Genomic DNA, 14,068 nt, shown 5'->3' with positions numbered 1-14,068 from the left:
CGGAACGCAGGAAATTTTGTGAAGTAGAACTGCCGGCGAGACGCCCCTCCCCCCGCTGGAGCAGTGAACTCGGACAGCTGGGAGCGCCGTAAAGGAGGCCGCTCGGCACAGCGCTGGGACTCGGAGCAGCCACTGGGGCTCCGGCGGCTGCCCAGAGGAAGAGTGGCGAGGAGAACTGGGTGGACTCAGGACACCAGGGCCTGCCCTGAGGAGGAAGAGAGGAGCGTGGCCACTTGGATTCGGAGAGACTGCACCAGAGCTACAGGCGGTTGCCAGAGGAGAAGCTGCGCGGCGAGCTGTTTGGAATCAGAACGACGCTTCTGAACACCGGGGCCTGCCCTGAGGACGAAGAGGAAGAGGAGCGGCCGCTTGGATTCGGGTGACTACACCAGAGCTACAGGCGGTTGCCAGAGAAGGGGCTGCGTGGCGAGCTGTTTGGACTCTGACCACTTCTGAACCCCGGGGTCTGCCCGGAGGAGTAGGAGAAGGAGGAGGAGGAGCGCGGCGGGTCCTTTGGACTCGCAGTGACTGCATTAGCGCTCCAGGCGGCTGCTCAGAGGAGAAGGCGAGTGGTGAGTTGTTTGGTCTTAAAGTGACAGCTCCTGAACACAGGGGGGCTGCCTGGAGGAGAAGCGTGGTGGGACGCTTGGTCTTGAGTGGCCGCACTTGAGCTCCGGGCGGTGCCCAGAGGACCCGTGCAGCGGGTCACGTGGATTCAGAGCCACTCAGAGGGACTGCTCCTGAACACCCGGGGGGTTATCTGGAGAAGGAGGAGGAACGGGGAGGGTCACTTCGACTCCGAGTGATTGATTGCCCCGGGCTACGGGTGGTTGGTGGGAGGAGGAGGCACGAAGTGAGTTTCTTGGACTCCTAGTGACCGCACCAGAATACTGGGCGGCTGTCTGGAGGAAGAGGCCTGTGGCGGGTCTCTGGGACTCAGAGCGATTGTTCAGGGCCACAGGTGGCTGCTCAGAGGAGGGGCCACGCAGCCAGGCGATTAGGTGCAGAACAGGGTCCCAGGATCTAGGAGGCTTCTGGGTGGAAGAGCCGCACAGAGACAGGCTTAGGGCGGAGCGAAGGTTCCAGGCCTATGGGCAAATTCTCTGAGGAGGGGCAGCCTAAGGAGATTCATCTGCGAAGGGTGAGGCTCCCAGGCCCAGGAGGTAGGGCCGGGCCCCTGGAAACTTTGCAGAGGAAGGCAGCCCAGCCCAGGGAGTAGCTGTAAATTGAGGGGAACCTCTAGGAGGAAACTGACCAGCGAGACCTCCCCACTGGGTGAGTCTTCCCTGCTGGGTGAGGTTTCCCCACAAGGACGGTAAAACCAGAGACACAGGCCCAAACAGGCCTTGCCTCAGCCCACAGCCTAGGTCCGCTTTGGATGACCATTGGTCAACAAGTGGAGGCACCTCTGCCCACTAGCAGGGAATATACCCCACCTGAAGGCCACCACTCCTAGAGAGGCAGCTTCCTTGTGGAGCACCGCATTATCAACTTCCTCCAAGACTTCAGCCTACTGAAGGCTAAGAGGGGATATATATAGAAATCTTCAGGGACATTGTAAATCAACAGAGGAAATCTGCAATATCTCAGCGGTCCACTGATACCTGAACCATATGAGAAAACAAGGAAAGAAAATGCTGCAAACAAATCTAGATATTACATCAATAAAACCCAATGACAGCATGGCAGAAGAAATGACAGAAAAGGAGTTCAGAATGTACATAATTAAAATGATCAGAGAAGCAAACGATGAGATGAAAGAGCAAATGCAAGCATTGAATGATCGCACCAATCGACAGTTAAAAGAGCAAATACAGGAAGCAAAAGATCATTTCAATAAAGAGTTAGAGATATTGAAAAAAAACCAAACAGAAATCCTTGACATGAAGGAAACAATAAACCAAATTAAGAACTCCATAGAAAGCATATCCAATAGGATAGAACACCTGGAAGACAGAACCTCAGACATTGAAGACAAAATATTTAACCTTGAAAACAAAGTTGAACAAACAGAGAAGATGGTAAGAAATCATGAACAGAATCTACAAGAACTATGGGATATCATGAAAAGGCCAAATTTAAGAATTATTGGGATTGAGGAAGGTCTAGAGAAACAAGCCAAAGGAATGAACAACCTATTCAGTGAAATAATATCACAAAATTTCCCAAATCTGAAGAATGAAATGGAAAATCAAGTTCAAGAGGCTTACAGGACTCCAAATACACAAAATTACAACAGACCCACACCAAGGCACATTATAATGAAAATACCGAACATACAAAATAAAGACAGAATTTTAAAGGCTGTGAGAGAAAAGAACCAAATTACATTCAGGGGGAAACCAATACGCATATCAGCAGATTTTTCAATCCAGACCCTAAAAGCAAGAAGGGCCTGGAACAACATTTTTCAAGCCCTGAAAGAAAATGGATGCCAACCAAGAATCTTATACCCAGCAAAACTTACCTTCAAATTTGACGATGAAATAAAATCCTTCCATGATAAACAAAAGCTAAAAGAATTTACAAAAAGAAAGCCAGCATTACAGATCATTCTCAACAAAATATTCCATGAGGAAGAGATGAAAAACAAAGAAGCAAATCAGCAAAGGGAGGAATTATCCTAAAGGAATTGTCAAATAAAGGAGGAAACAAGTTGTGTCGAACAAATAAATAAACAAAATTTTAAAAATGAACCAAATGACCGGGAAACCAAATCATTTCTCTATAATAACCCTGAATGTTAATGGCCTGAATTCATCAATCAAAAGACATAGACTGGCAGACTGGATTAAAAAGAAAGATCCAACAATATGTTGCCTGCAAGAGACTCACCTCATACAAAAAGATACCCATAGATTAAAGGTGAAAGGATGGGGAAAAACATACCATGCACATGGACTCAGCAAAAAAGCTGGAGTATCCATCCTCATTTCCGATAATGTGGACCTCAAGCCAAAGTTAGTCAGAAGGGATAAAGAAGGTCATTTCATACTGCTTAAGGGAAGCATAAATCAGCAAGATATAACAATCATAAACATCTATGCCCCAAACAGTGGCTCATCTATGTATGTCAAACAAATCCTTCTCAATTTCAGAAACCAAATAGACCACAACACAATAATACTAGGTGATTTTAACATGCCGCTCTCACCACTGGACAGATCTTCCAGACAAAAATTGAACAAAGAAACCATAGATCTCAACAACACAATCAATAATTTAGACTTAACGGACATTTATAGAATATACCATCCAACCAAGAGTGAATACACTTTCTTCTCAGCAGCACATGGATCCTTCTCTAAAATAGACCATATATTATGCCACAAAGCTAATGTTAGCAAATACAAGAAGATAGAGACACTACCATGTATTCTATCAGATCATAATGGATTGAAGTTAGAAATAAATGAAAGAGTAAAACACAGAAACTATTCCAACATCTGGAGATTAAACAATATGCTATTATATGATGAATGGATAACAGAAGATATTAGGAAGGAAATTAAAAAATTCTTAGAGGTAAATGAGGACAAAGAAACATCATATCAAAATCTCTGGGACACTATGAAAGCAGTACTTAGAGGGAAATTTATTTCATGGAGCGCATTTAATAAAAGAAGTAAAACTCAACAAATAAACAACCTAACACTACAGCTCAAAGCCCTAGAAAAAGAAGAACAGAACAGCACCAAAAGTAGTAGAAGACAGGAAATAGTTAAACTCAGAGCTGAAATCAATGAAATTGAAACAAAAGAAACAATACAAAAAATTGACAAAATAAATAGTTGGTTCTTCGAAAAAATAAACAAAATTGATAAACCTTTAGCCACACTAACAGAGAAGACGAGAGAAAACCCAAATCACTAAAATTCGGAATGAACAAGGAAATATCACAACAGACAGGATGGAAATACAAAATATAATTAGAAGCTATTTTGAAAATCTATACTCCAACAAAATAGAAAATTTCGAAGACATCAACAGGTTTCTAGAGACATATGAATTGCCTAAACTGAATGAGGAGGACATAAACAATTTAAATAGACCAATTTCAAGTACTGAAATAGAAGAAGTCATCAAAAGCCTACCAACAAAGAAAAGTCCGGGACCAGATGGGTTCTCAGCCGAGTTCTACAAAAGGAAGAGCTCATTCCAATACTTCTCAAAGTATTCCATAAAATAGAAGAGGAGGGAACCCTCCCAAACTCATTCTATGAAGCCAATATCACACTGATACCTAAACCAGACAGAGACTCATCAAGGAAAGAAAATTTCAGACCAATATCCTTAATGAACATCGACGCAAAAATTCTCAACAAAATTTTAGCAAATCGCATACAAAAACATATTAAAAAGATAGTGCACCATGATCAAGTGGGTTTCATCCCAGGGATGCAAGGTTGGTTCAACATCAGGAAATCAATAAACGTAATTCACCATATTAATAGACTTAAAGTCAAGAATCACATGATTATTTCAATAGATGCAGAAAAAGCATTTGATAAAATACAGCACCCCTTCATGCTCAAAACACTAGAAAAAATAGGGATAGTGGGAACATTCCTTAACATTGTAAAGGCCATTTATGCTAAGCCCATGGCTAATATCATTCTGAATGGTGAAAAACTGAAAGCATTCCCCCTAAAAACTGGAACAAGGCAGGGATGCCCTCTTTCACCACTTCTATTCAACATCGTTCTTGAGACTCTGGCCAGAGCAATTAGACAAACCAAAGAAATTAAAGGGATACGAATTGGAAAAGAAGAACTCAAACTATCCCTGTTCGCTGATGACATGATTATATATTTAGAGGAACCAGGAAATTCCACCAGAAAACTCTTAGAACTCATAAGTGATTTCAGTAAAGTAGCAGGTTACAAGATCAATGCCCATAAATCCAACGCATTTTTATACATAAGTGATGAATCTTCAGAAAGAGAAATTAGGAAAACTACCCCATTCACAATAGCATCGAAAAAAATAAAATACTTGGGAATCAATCTCACAAAAGAGGTGAAAGACCTCTACAATGAGAACTATACAACACTAAAGAAAGAAATTAAAGAACACCTTAGAAGATGGAAAGATCTTCCATGTTCTTGGATAGGAAGAATTAATATTGTCAAAATGGCCATACTACCTAAAGTGCTATACAAATTCAATGCAATTCCAATTAAAATCCCAATTGTGTACCTTACAGAAATAGAGCAAGCAATTATGAAATTCATCTGGAAGAATAAGAAACCCAGAATAGCTAAAGCAATCCTTAGCAGGAAGAGTGAAACAGGGGGTATTGCAATACCAGATCTTCAACTCTACTACAAAGCAATAGTAACAAAAACGGCATGGTATTGGTACCAAAATAGAAAGGTAGATCAATGGTACAGAATAGAGGACACGGACACAAACCCAAATAAATACAATTTTCTCATACTAGACAAAGGTGCCAAAAATATGCAATGGAGAAAAGATAGCCTCTTCAACAAATGGTGCTGGGAGAATTGGAAATCCATATGCAACAGAATGAAACTAAACCCATATCTCTCACCATGCACGAAACTAAACTCAAAATGGATTAAGGACCTCGGAATCAGACCAGAGACCCTGCAGATTATAGAAGAAAAAGTAGGTCCAAATCTTCACCTTGTTGGTCTAGGACCAGACTTCCTTAACAGGACTCCCATAGCACAAGAAATAAAAGCTAGAATCAACCACTGGGATAGATTCAAACTAAAAAGTTTTCTCTCAGCAAAGGAAACTATCAGCAATGCGAAGAAAGAGCCTACAGAGTGGGAGAATATCTTTGCCAATCATACTTCAGATAGAGCACTAATCTCCAGAATCTATAAAGAACTCAAAAAACTCTACTGCAAGAATTCAAATAGTCCAGTCAACAAATGGGCTAAGGAAATGAATAGATACTTCACAGAAGAAGATCTACAAGCAATCAACAAACATATGGAAAAATGTTCAACATCTCTAGTAATAAGAGAAATGCAAATCAAAACCACCCTAAGATTCCATCTCACCCCAATTAGAATGGCGATTATCAAGAATACGAGCAACAACAGGTGTTGGCGTGGATGTGGGGAGAAAGGTACACTCATACACTGCTGGTGGGGCTGCAAATTAGTGCAGCCACTATGGAAAGCAGTGTGGAGATTCCTTAGAAAACTTGGAATGGAACCACCATTTGACCCAGCTATCCCACTCCTTGGCCTATACCCAAAGGACTTAAAATCTGCATACTACAGAGATACAGCCACATCAATGTTCATAGCTGCTCAATTCACAATAGCCAGACTGTGGAACCAACCTAGATGCCCTTCAATTGATGAGTGGATAAAGAAACTGTGGTATATATATACAATGGAATATTACTCAGCCATAAAGAATGATAAAATTATGACATTTGCAGCCAGTGGATGAAATTGGAGAATATCATGCTAAGTGAGATAGGCCGATCTCAAAAAGCCAAAGGACGAATGATATCGCTGATAAGTGGAGGATGACACATAATGGGGGGGAGGGAAGGGTTAGAGTTAGGGTTAGGGAGGGGGGCAAGTATGGAGGAAGGAACTACTGTATAGAGTGTAAAGAGGGGTGGGAGGGGTGGGGGGAAGGGAACAAATAACAGAATGAATCAAACAACATTGCTCTATGTAAATTTATGATTACACAAATGGTATGCCTTTACGCCATGTACAGAGAAACAACATGTATCCCATTTGTTTACAATAAAAAATAAATAAATAAAAAAAAAAAAAAAAAAAAAGTCATGCCCTGAATTCCTTACCTCCTCCAGCCACAACCTACACACTTCAGTTACCACTCAGTTAATCCCCAGTAGGGGATTAACTCACTGATGGGGTTAAGACTCTCACAACCCAATGTTTCTCCTTCAAATCTTCTTGCATTGTCTCTCACATGTGAGCTTTTGGGGGTATACCACATCTAAATCATAACATTCACCATAGCACTACTTATGGCAATACTGGCTTCAAAATGAGGGGACCCTCAAGCAAGTGTGACCCAATAGGATTAAAGATCAGTTACAATCACAAGGCAGTTAAAAGATGTCAGTCCTCACTGCTAGAAAGCAAACTTTAATGTTTACTTAACTAGTTTGTAAATAAAACTGGCACTTTACACACAAATGAACATTGTACTGTCAAGGGAAAAGTCTGTTTGTTTGGTTTCTACACCAAATACAAAGTGTTATATTTACCACTAATAGGAGCTAATTCAAAATTCACTAAGCAAACTAAGTTTAAACATGTTGACTAAGCATGTAATTTCTGGTTTCTTTCCTTTAATGAATTGAAATACTATTTCAAGTGCATACCTAGACATTTATCTGCTGGTGCCAGTATAAAACAGTTTGTGTATTTTATTCTATACCCCAGGTAGGGTGTCATGGCCTCTCCTCCTCAACTGAGGTATAGTGTCTTTTAGGGCAAGGAGCTTTTAACTTAAGTCATTGGGAATTAAGGCATGATTTGGGTGACTGCTAGTGACCCTGTGACATGTGAGGAGCAGTATCATTGTTTCTCAAATTGTGCTTTCCTCAATTTCTAGTTGGTTTGAAAAGACTTAAAAGGTCTTTGTAGGTGGAATTTAAGACAGTATTATAATTTCTAAATTGTCCTTGGCAAAATGACCTACCTTAGTTCACCTATTAAGTGGTGAAACTAGAACTAAAATTGGTTCTCCTAAAAGTTGTGTTTATTCTAACTTTGAAAGTAGGTACTGTTGAGACTTGATCATTTTTAAACATCTCTTAAATTAGAAAATATTTTGTACTCTGTTTAGCTTTTACCAATTTGTATTTTGGAGGAAAAAATCACTATTTACTATCTTGAATTTAGACATTGCTCACTAATTCTAACATTTTCCAAATATGACCATGACCTGGTGAATTCCTTAACCAATAGAAAACTAGTGTTAGTTTGAGATATTAATAGGTATTCCACTCAAATGCTTATTTCAGGTATAACTAATAATTAATTGAGCCAGTTTAGATCAATCAGCCTTTGGGGGGAAAAACGTCAAGATATTATACAGAAGATGGTGAAGGTGTTGATCCTTTGGCCCTGACTGTTAAGTGACTGCATTGTATATTAGCTGTTTCACCATTCATCAGTTTCCTTTATTGTATAGTCTTCTTTTTCAATTCCTATAATATGGGACTCTTGTATCTTTTAAATTATAGTTGCCTAAAGTTAATAAGTCCTTAAAAAAAGATTGTAGATATAACAGCAAGAACTATTAGGTTTAATGCTTTATAATGTTTGCAATGGTAGTTGTTATTATCTGTCTCTCCATAAATGGTGGAGTATTGTAAATTTTCAGGGACAATGAAGTCCACAGGGTAGAAATTCTATTGACTGAAGATCCATAGTGTTAGATGGGTAGACGCACAAACAACATGAAAAAGCAATGGAACAAACTGCATCCCAACACCAAAATACTTCAATAGCAGAATTCATCAAACCACAGTGAAAGAATTGACAGAGAAGGAGTTTAGAATGTATGTAGTAAATCTGATCTCTGTGGTAAAGGACAATGAAAAGGGTGAAATCAGAGAGAAAATACAGAAAGTGAAACTTGACTTCAAGTCAAACTTCTGTTTGAAATAAATCAACAGAAATTCTCAAACTAATCAATAAACCAAATTAAAAATTCATTGGAAATCATCACCAGCAAACTAGACCATTTGGAAGAATTTCACAAAATGAAGACAAAATATACAATCTTGAAAATGAAGTTGACTGTAGAAAAAAGATGTTAAGAGATCATGACGAGAATATCCAAGAAATATGGGATAACATGAAAATGTAAGATTTAGTAGGATGGATGAAGGCTCAGAGATACAAACCAAAGGAATTTATAATCTATTCAATGAATTGATACCAGAAAATTTCCCAAACTTTAAGAGTGAGGCTTATGGAACACCAAATATACAAAACTACAACAGACCCACACCAAGGCACATAATTACAAAAATGACTACCATACAGAATAAGGATATTAAAGACTGCCAGAGAAAAACAACAGGTTGCATTTGGAGGGAAACAAATCTGGATCTCAGTTGATTTCTCAACCCAGATACTCAAGTTAGGTCTTGAAATAGTGTATACCAAAATGTATGCCAGCCAAAATTACTATATTCAGCAAAATTAAGCTTTGGAATTGATGATAAAATAAAAATCTTCCATGATAAACAGATCTTAAAAGAATTCACAAATAGAAGGCCTGCACTACGAAACATCCTCAATAAAATATTTTATGAACAAGAGATGAAAAATAAAATAAGCAGAAAAAAGAGGAACTACACTAAAAGAATAGTCATTCAAAGGAGAAACTAAATTAAAAACCAGAAAAAATTCAAAATGACAGGGAATAAAAATCATTTTCAATAATAACATTGACTATAAATGGTCTAACTAAACTCATCAAACGAAAGACACGAACTAGCAGATTGGATTAAAAAACAAGAACCAACAATGTGCTGTCTCCAGGAGACTCACCTCATAGTCAAAAACATACAAAGACTGAGGGTAAGTGAATGGGAAACCATATCATTCACATGAATCATGTAAACAGCAGGGGTTTCCATCCTCCTATCAGATAAAGGGGACTTCAAGACAAAGTTAATCAGAAGGGACAAAGAAGGGCATTTCATACTGCTACAGGGAATTAAACATCAACGAGACATAACAATCATAAAATATTTATGCCCCAAACAATGGAACATCTATGTACATCAAACAAACCCTTTTAATTTCAAGAATCAAATAAACCACAACACAATTATACTGGGTGACTTTAACACACCTCTTTCATCACTGGATAGATTCTCCAAACAAAAACTAAATACAGAAGCTGCAGAACTAAAAATGCAATTAATAATCTATACTTAATAGACATATATAGAATACTTCATCCATCAATGACTGAATACACTTTCTTCTCAGCAGCATATGGATCCTTCTCTAAAACAGACTCTATATTATGCCACAAAGCAAGTCTTAGCAAATACAGAAAAAGAGAGATAATATCCCACATTCTACCTGATCATAATGAAATGAAATTAGAAATCAATGATAAAGTAAAAAATAGAAGTTACTCTAATACCCTGAGCTAAATAATATGCTATTGAATGACCAGGAGAGAGTTGAAGAAATCAGGGGTGAAATTTTAAAAATACTTAGAAGTAAATGAGAAAGACACACAACATATCAAAATCTCTGTGACACTCTGAAGGCAGTTCTAACAGGAAAGTTAATTGCACTCAGCTCGTTCATTAAAAGAATAGGAAGTTACCAAATGAATAACTAACATTGCATCTTAAAGCCCTAGAAAAGGAAGAACAAAAAATACCAAAGCAGAAAACAGGAAATAATTAAAATCAGTGCTGAAATCAATGATATTGAGACCAAAAGCATTCAAAAAATCAAAGAAACTAAAAGTTGGTTCTTTGAAAAAAATTGATAAATCCTTAGCTAAGCTAAACAAGAGGGAAAAAACTCAAATTATTAAAATTCATGATGAAAAAGTAAATTATCACCACAGACACTACTAAAATAGACATTAATCAAATTATTTTGCAAATTTATACTCCAATAAAACAGAAAATCTTGAAGACATCAACAAATTTCTACAGACATACAACCTACCCATAATGAATCAGGAGGACACAGAAAATGTATCCAGATCAATTTCAAACAATGAAACTGAAGATGACATTGAAAGCCCATCAAAAGAGAAAAGCCCAGGACCAGACAGATTCTCAGTCAAGTTCTACCAGATGTTCAAAGAATTAATACCAATCCTTCTCAAAGTATTCCACAAAACAGAAAAGGAGAAAACCCTTCCAAACTCATTCTATGAAGAATGAGATGGGAAACTCCAGAATACTAAAGAAAAAAAATTGAAGAAGACCTTAGAAGATGGAAGTATCTCCCATGTTCTTGGATAGCAGAATTAGTATTGTCAAAGTGATCATACTACCAAAAGCACTATACAAATTTAATGCAATTGCTATTAAAATTCCAATGATATTCTTCACAGAAATATAAAAAGGGGTCATTAAATTCATTTGAAAAAATAAGTGACCCAGAATAGCCAAAGCAATCCTTAGCAAGAAAAGTAAAGCAAGAGGCATCACAATACCACACCTTAAATTATACTACAGAGCTATAGTAACAAAAACACCTTAGTACTGGCACCAAAACAGACAAAATAACCAATGGAACAGAAGACACAGAAACGAACCCACAAAAATACAGTTATCTAATACTAGACAAAGGCATCACAAGCATACATTGGAGAAAAACAGCCTATTCAGCAAATGGTACTGGACTGGAAATCCATATTAGAAGAATAAAATTTAACTCCTGTCTCTCATCCTGCCCAAAACCCAACTTAAAGTGGATCAAGGGCCTAGGGCATTAGAACAGAAACCCTGAGCCTACCAGAAGAAAATTTAGGCCCAACTCTCCATCATGTTAGCTTAGGAACTAATACCCTCAACAAGATTTCTAAAGTGTAGGAAGTAAAATCAAGAACCAATAATGAGATAGTATCAAACTAAAAAGCATCTTCACAACAAAGGAAATAAGAATATGAAGAGAAAGCCTACAGAATGGGAGAAAATCTTTGCAACCTGCATCTCAGATAGACAGCATTAATCTCCAGAATATATAAAGAACTCAACACCAAAAAAAAAAAAAAAACCTAATCAATAAATGGCTAAGGAACTGAACAGACAAACTCACAGAAGAAGAAATACATGAAAATACATGAAAAATATATGAAATGAATATATAAAAAAGGTTCACATCTCCAGAAATTAGAGAAATGCAAATCAAAACTACACTGAGATTCCATCTCACTCCAGTCAGAATAGCAATTATCAAGAATGCAAGTAACAATAAATGTTGGTGCAGATGTACGGGAAAAGGTACATTCTTACATTGCTGGTGGAACTGCAAATTGGTGCAACCACTCTGGAAACCAGGATGGAGACTCCTCAGAAAACTTGGATTATAACCACTATTTAACCCAATTATCTCAGTCCTCATTATATACCCAAAAGATTTAAAATCAGTTTACTATACTAAACCAGTCACATCAATGTTTAAAGCTTAATTCCCAATAGCTAACCTATGGAACCAACCTAGGTGCCCTCAACAGATAAATGGACAAAGGAAATGTGGTACATATACACAATGGAATATTACTCAGTCATAATGAAGAATGAAATTATGAAATTGTGGCATTTGCCAGTAAATGGATGGATCTAGATTCTATCATGCTAAGTGAAGTAAACCAATCCAGAAAAACAAAGGCCAATGTTCTCTCTGAAACACAGAGGCTAACATACAACAAAGTGGGGAGGGACAGAAATCAAGTGTGGATTAAACAAAGAGGAATGAAGGGAAGGGAGTGGGAATGGGAATAAGAAAGACAATAGAATGATTTGGACATAACTTTCTATGTTCATGTATGAATACACCACCAGTGAAACTCTACATCATGTACCATCCCAAGAATGAAATCTGAATTAGAATAAGTTATAATCCATGGATGTATAACATGTCAAAATATACTCTATTGTCATATATATCAAAAAAAATTTTTTAAATTAAAAAAAAAAAAAACTTTCCAAAAAAGGCAACAGCTCAGATATGCCTGCAGGTCATAGTGTGCTGACTACACTTGGAGTGACATAGATGTACATCAAAATTAATTTTAAATAGTTATCATGTATCCTGACTTCATTTTCTAATTTTTTCAGAAGTCTATTATTATTATTATGGGGGCAAATAAGCAAAAGACCATTTGGGTCTATTTTTCAATATTTACCCCAATCATTCCTCTTTTGTAGCATTATTGCATTGGTGAAATAACTCTGGAGCAATCCTCACTGATAGTGCTAAAAGGAAGTATTATTTTGTTAAATGAAAGGCTATATTTTTCTACCTCAAATCTGATGTTGCTGGTTTCTAAAACGTGTTCTTCATCACGTTTAAGGTTCAGATATGAAGGCTGTATGAGATATCATTTTTTTGCTTTTTTTTTGGTATAGGGGCATTGATTCATATCAAATCTCCAGCTGTTTTTTCATGTTTTATTTTGAGATAGGGTCTTACTAAGTTGCTTAGGTCCCAGTTAAATTGCTGAGGCTAGCCTCAAGTTTGCATTCCTCCTACCCCAGCCTTCGGAGTTACTGGGATTATAGGCAGGCGCCACCGCACCTCACTTCTATTAGATATCTCTTAACATAATTTCTACTTCAAACTGTTTCATGATGAGGTAATTACTACTAGCTTTTTAAATGCTTTTATTAGCCCATTATAATTATATGATACATGTATTTCAGAGTTTATAGCAGCATCATTTACTAGTACTTTTGAATTAGAGCTATAAACCAATGAGGGTTACATTAAGCAATCCATCACCTCCATTGAATTTCACTGACCTATTTTTTCTTAATGGAATTTTCCAAATCTGGTTCAATTACTCAAACCTTGAGACAACTTAAAATAAAATTAACTCTTACTAGGGATAAGAAAAAAATAAGTAAGAAATGAAACTTTTTGTTTCAGAGTTTTTCAAGGTGTTTTCCTTTGAGATTTTTCAATAAAAATAAATTACTGAAATGACTTTTGAGTAATAAATGTAAACTTCACTGAAAATTCAATAATATTCTGGGAAGATCTGGAAGTGAAAAGTCCAAAGAAAATAAATGATTTAAACTAATATGAAAGTAAATTCTATAATGTTTATTTCTGAAAAGCTTTGACTGAACACCTAAGCATCATTAAAAATATGTATTTGAAGTTGAAAGTTAATAAATGTATAATATGCTTATACTTAAATATTTTAAAACCTCCTTTAAATTAGCTTTCATATACTCACAGAGGTGTCAATGAAACTTTCATATTCATCTCCTAGGCAGAAAATGATTCATTATTAGCATAAAAGTTAGTATTTCAATTCATCAAAAGTTTTTAATTTGAAATTCACCTTCCAAGAAGGAAATGAAAACAAATGC

The sequence above is a fragment of the Sciurus vulgaris genome (assembly GCF_902686455.1).
Source record: "Sciurus vulgaris genome assembly, chromosome: 4".
Classification (NCBI taxonomy): domain Eukaryota; kingdom Metazoa; phylum Chordata; class Mammalia; order Rodentia; family Sciuridae; genus Sciurus; species Sciurus vulgaris.
The sequence above is the reverse complement of the archived record's forward strand: the minus strand, read 5'-3'. Positions refer to the sequence as shown.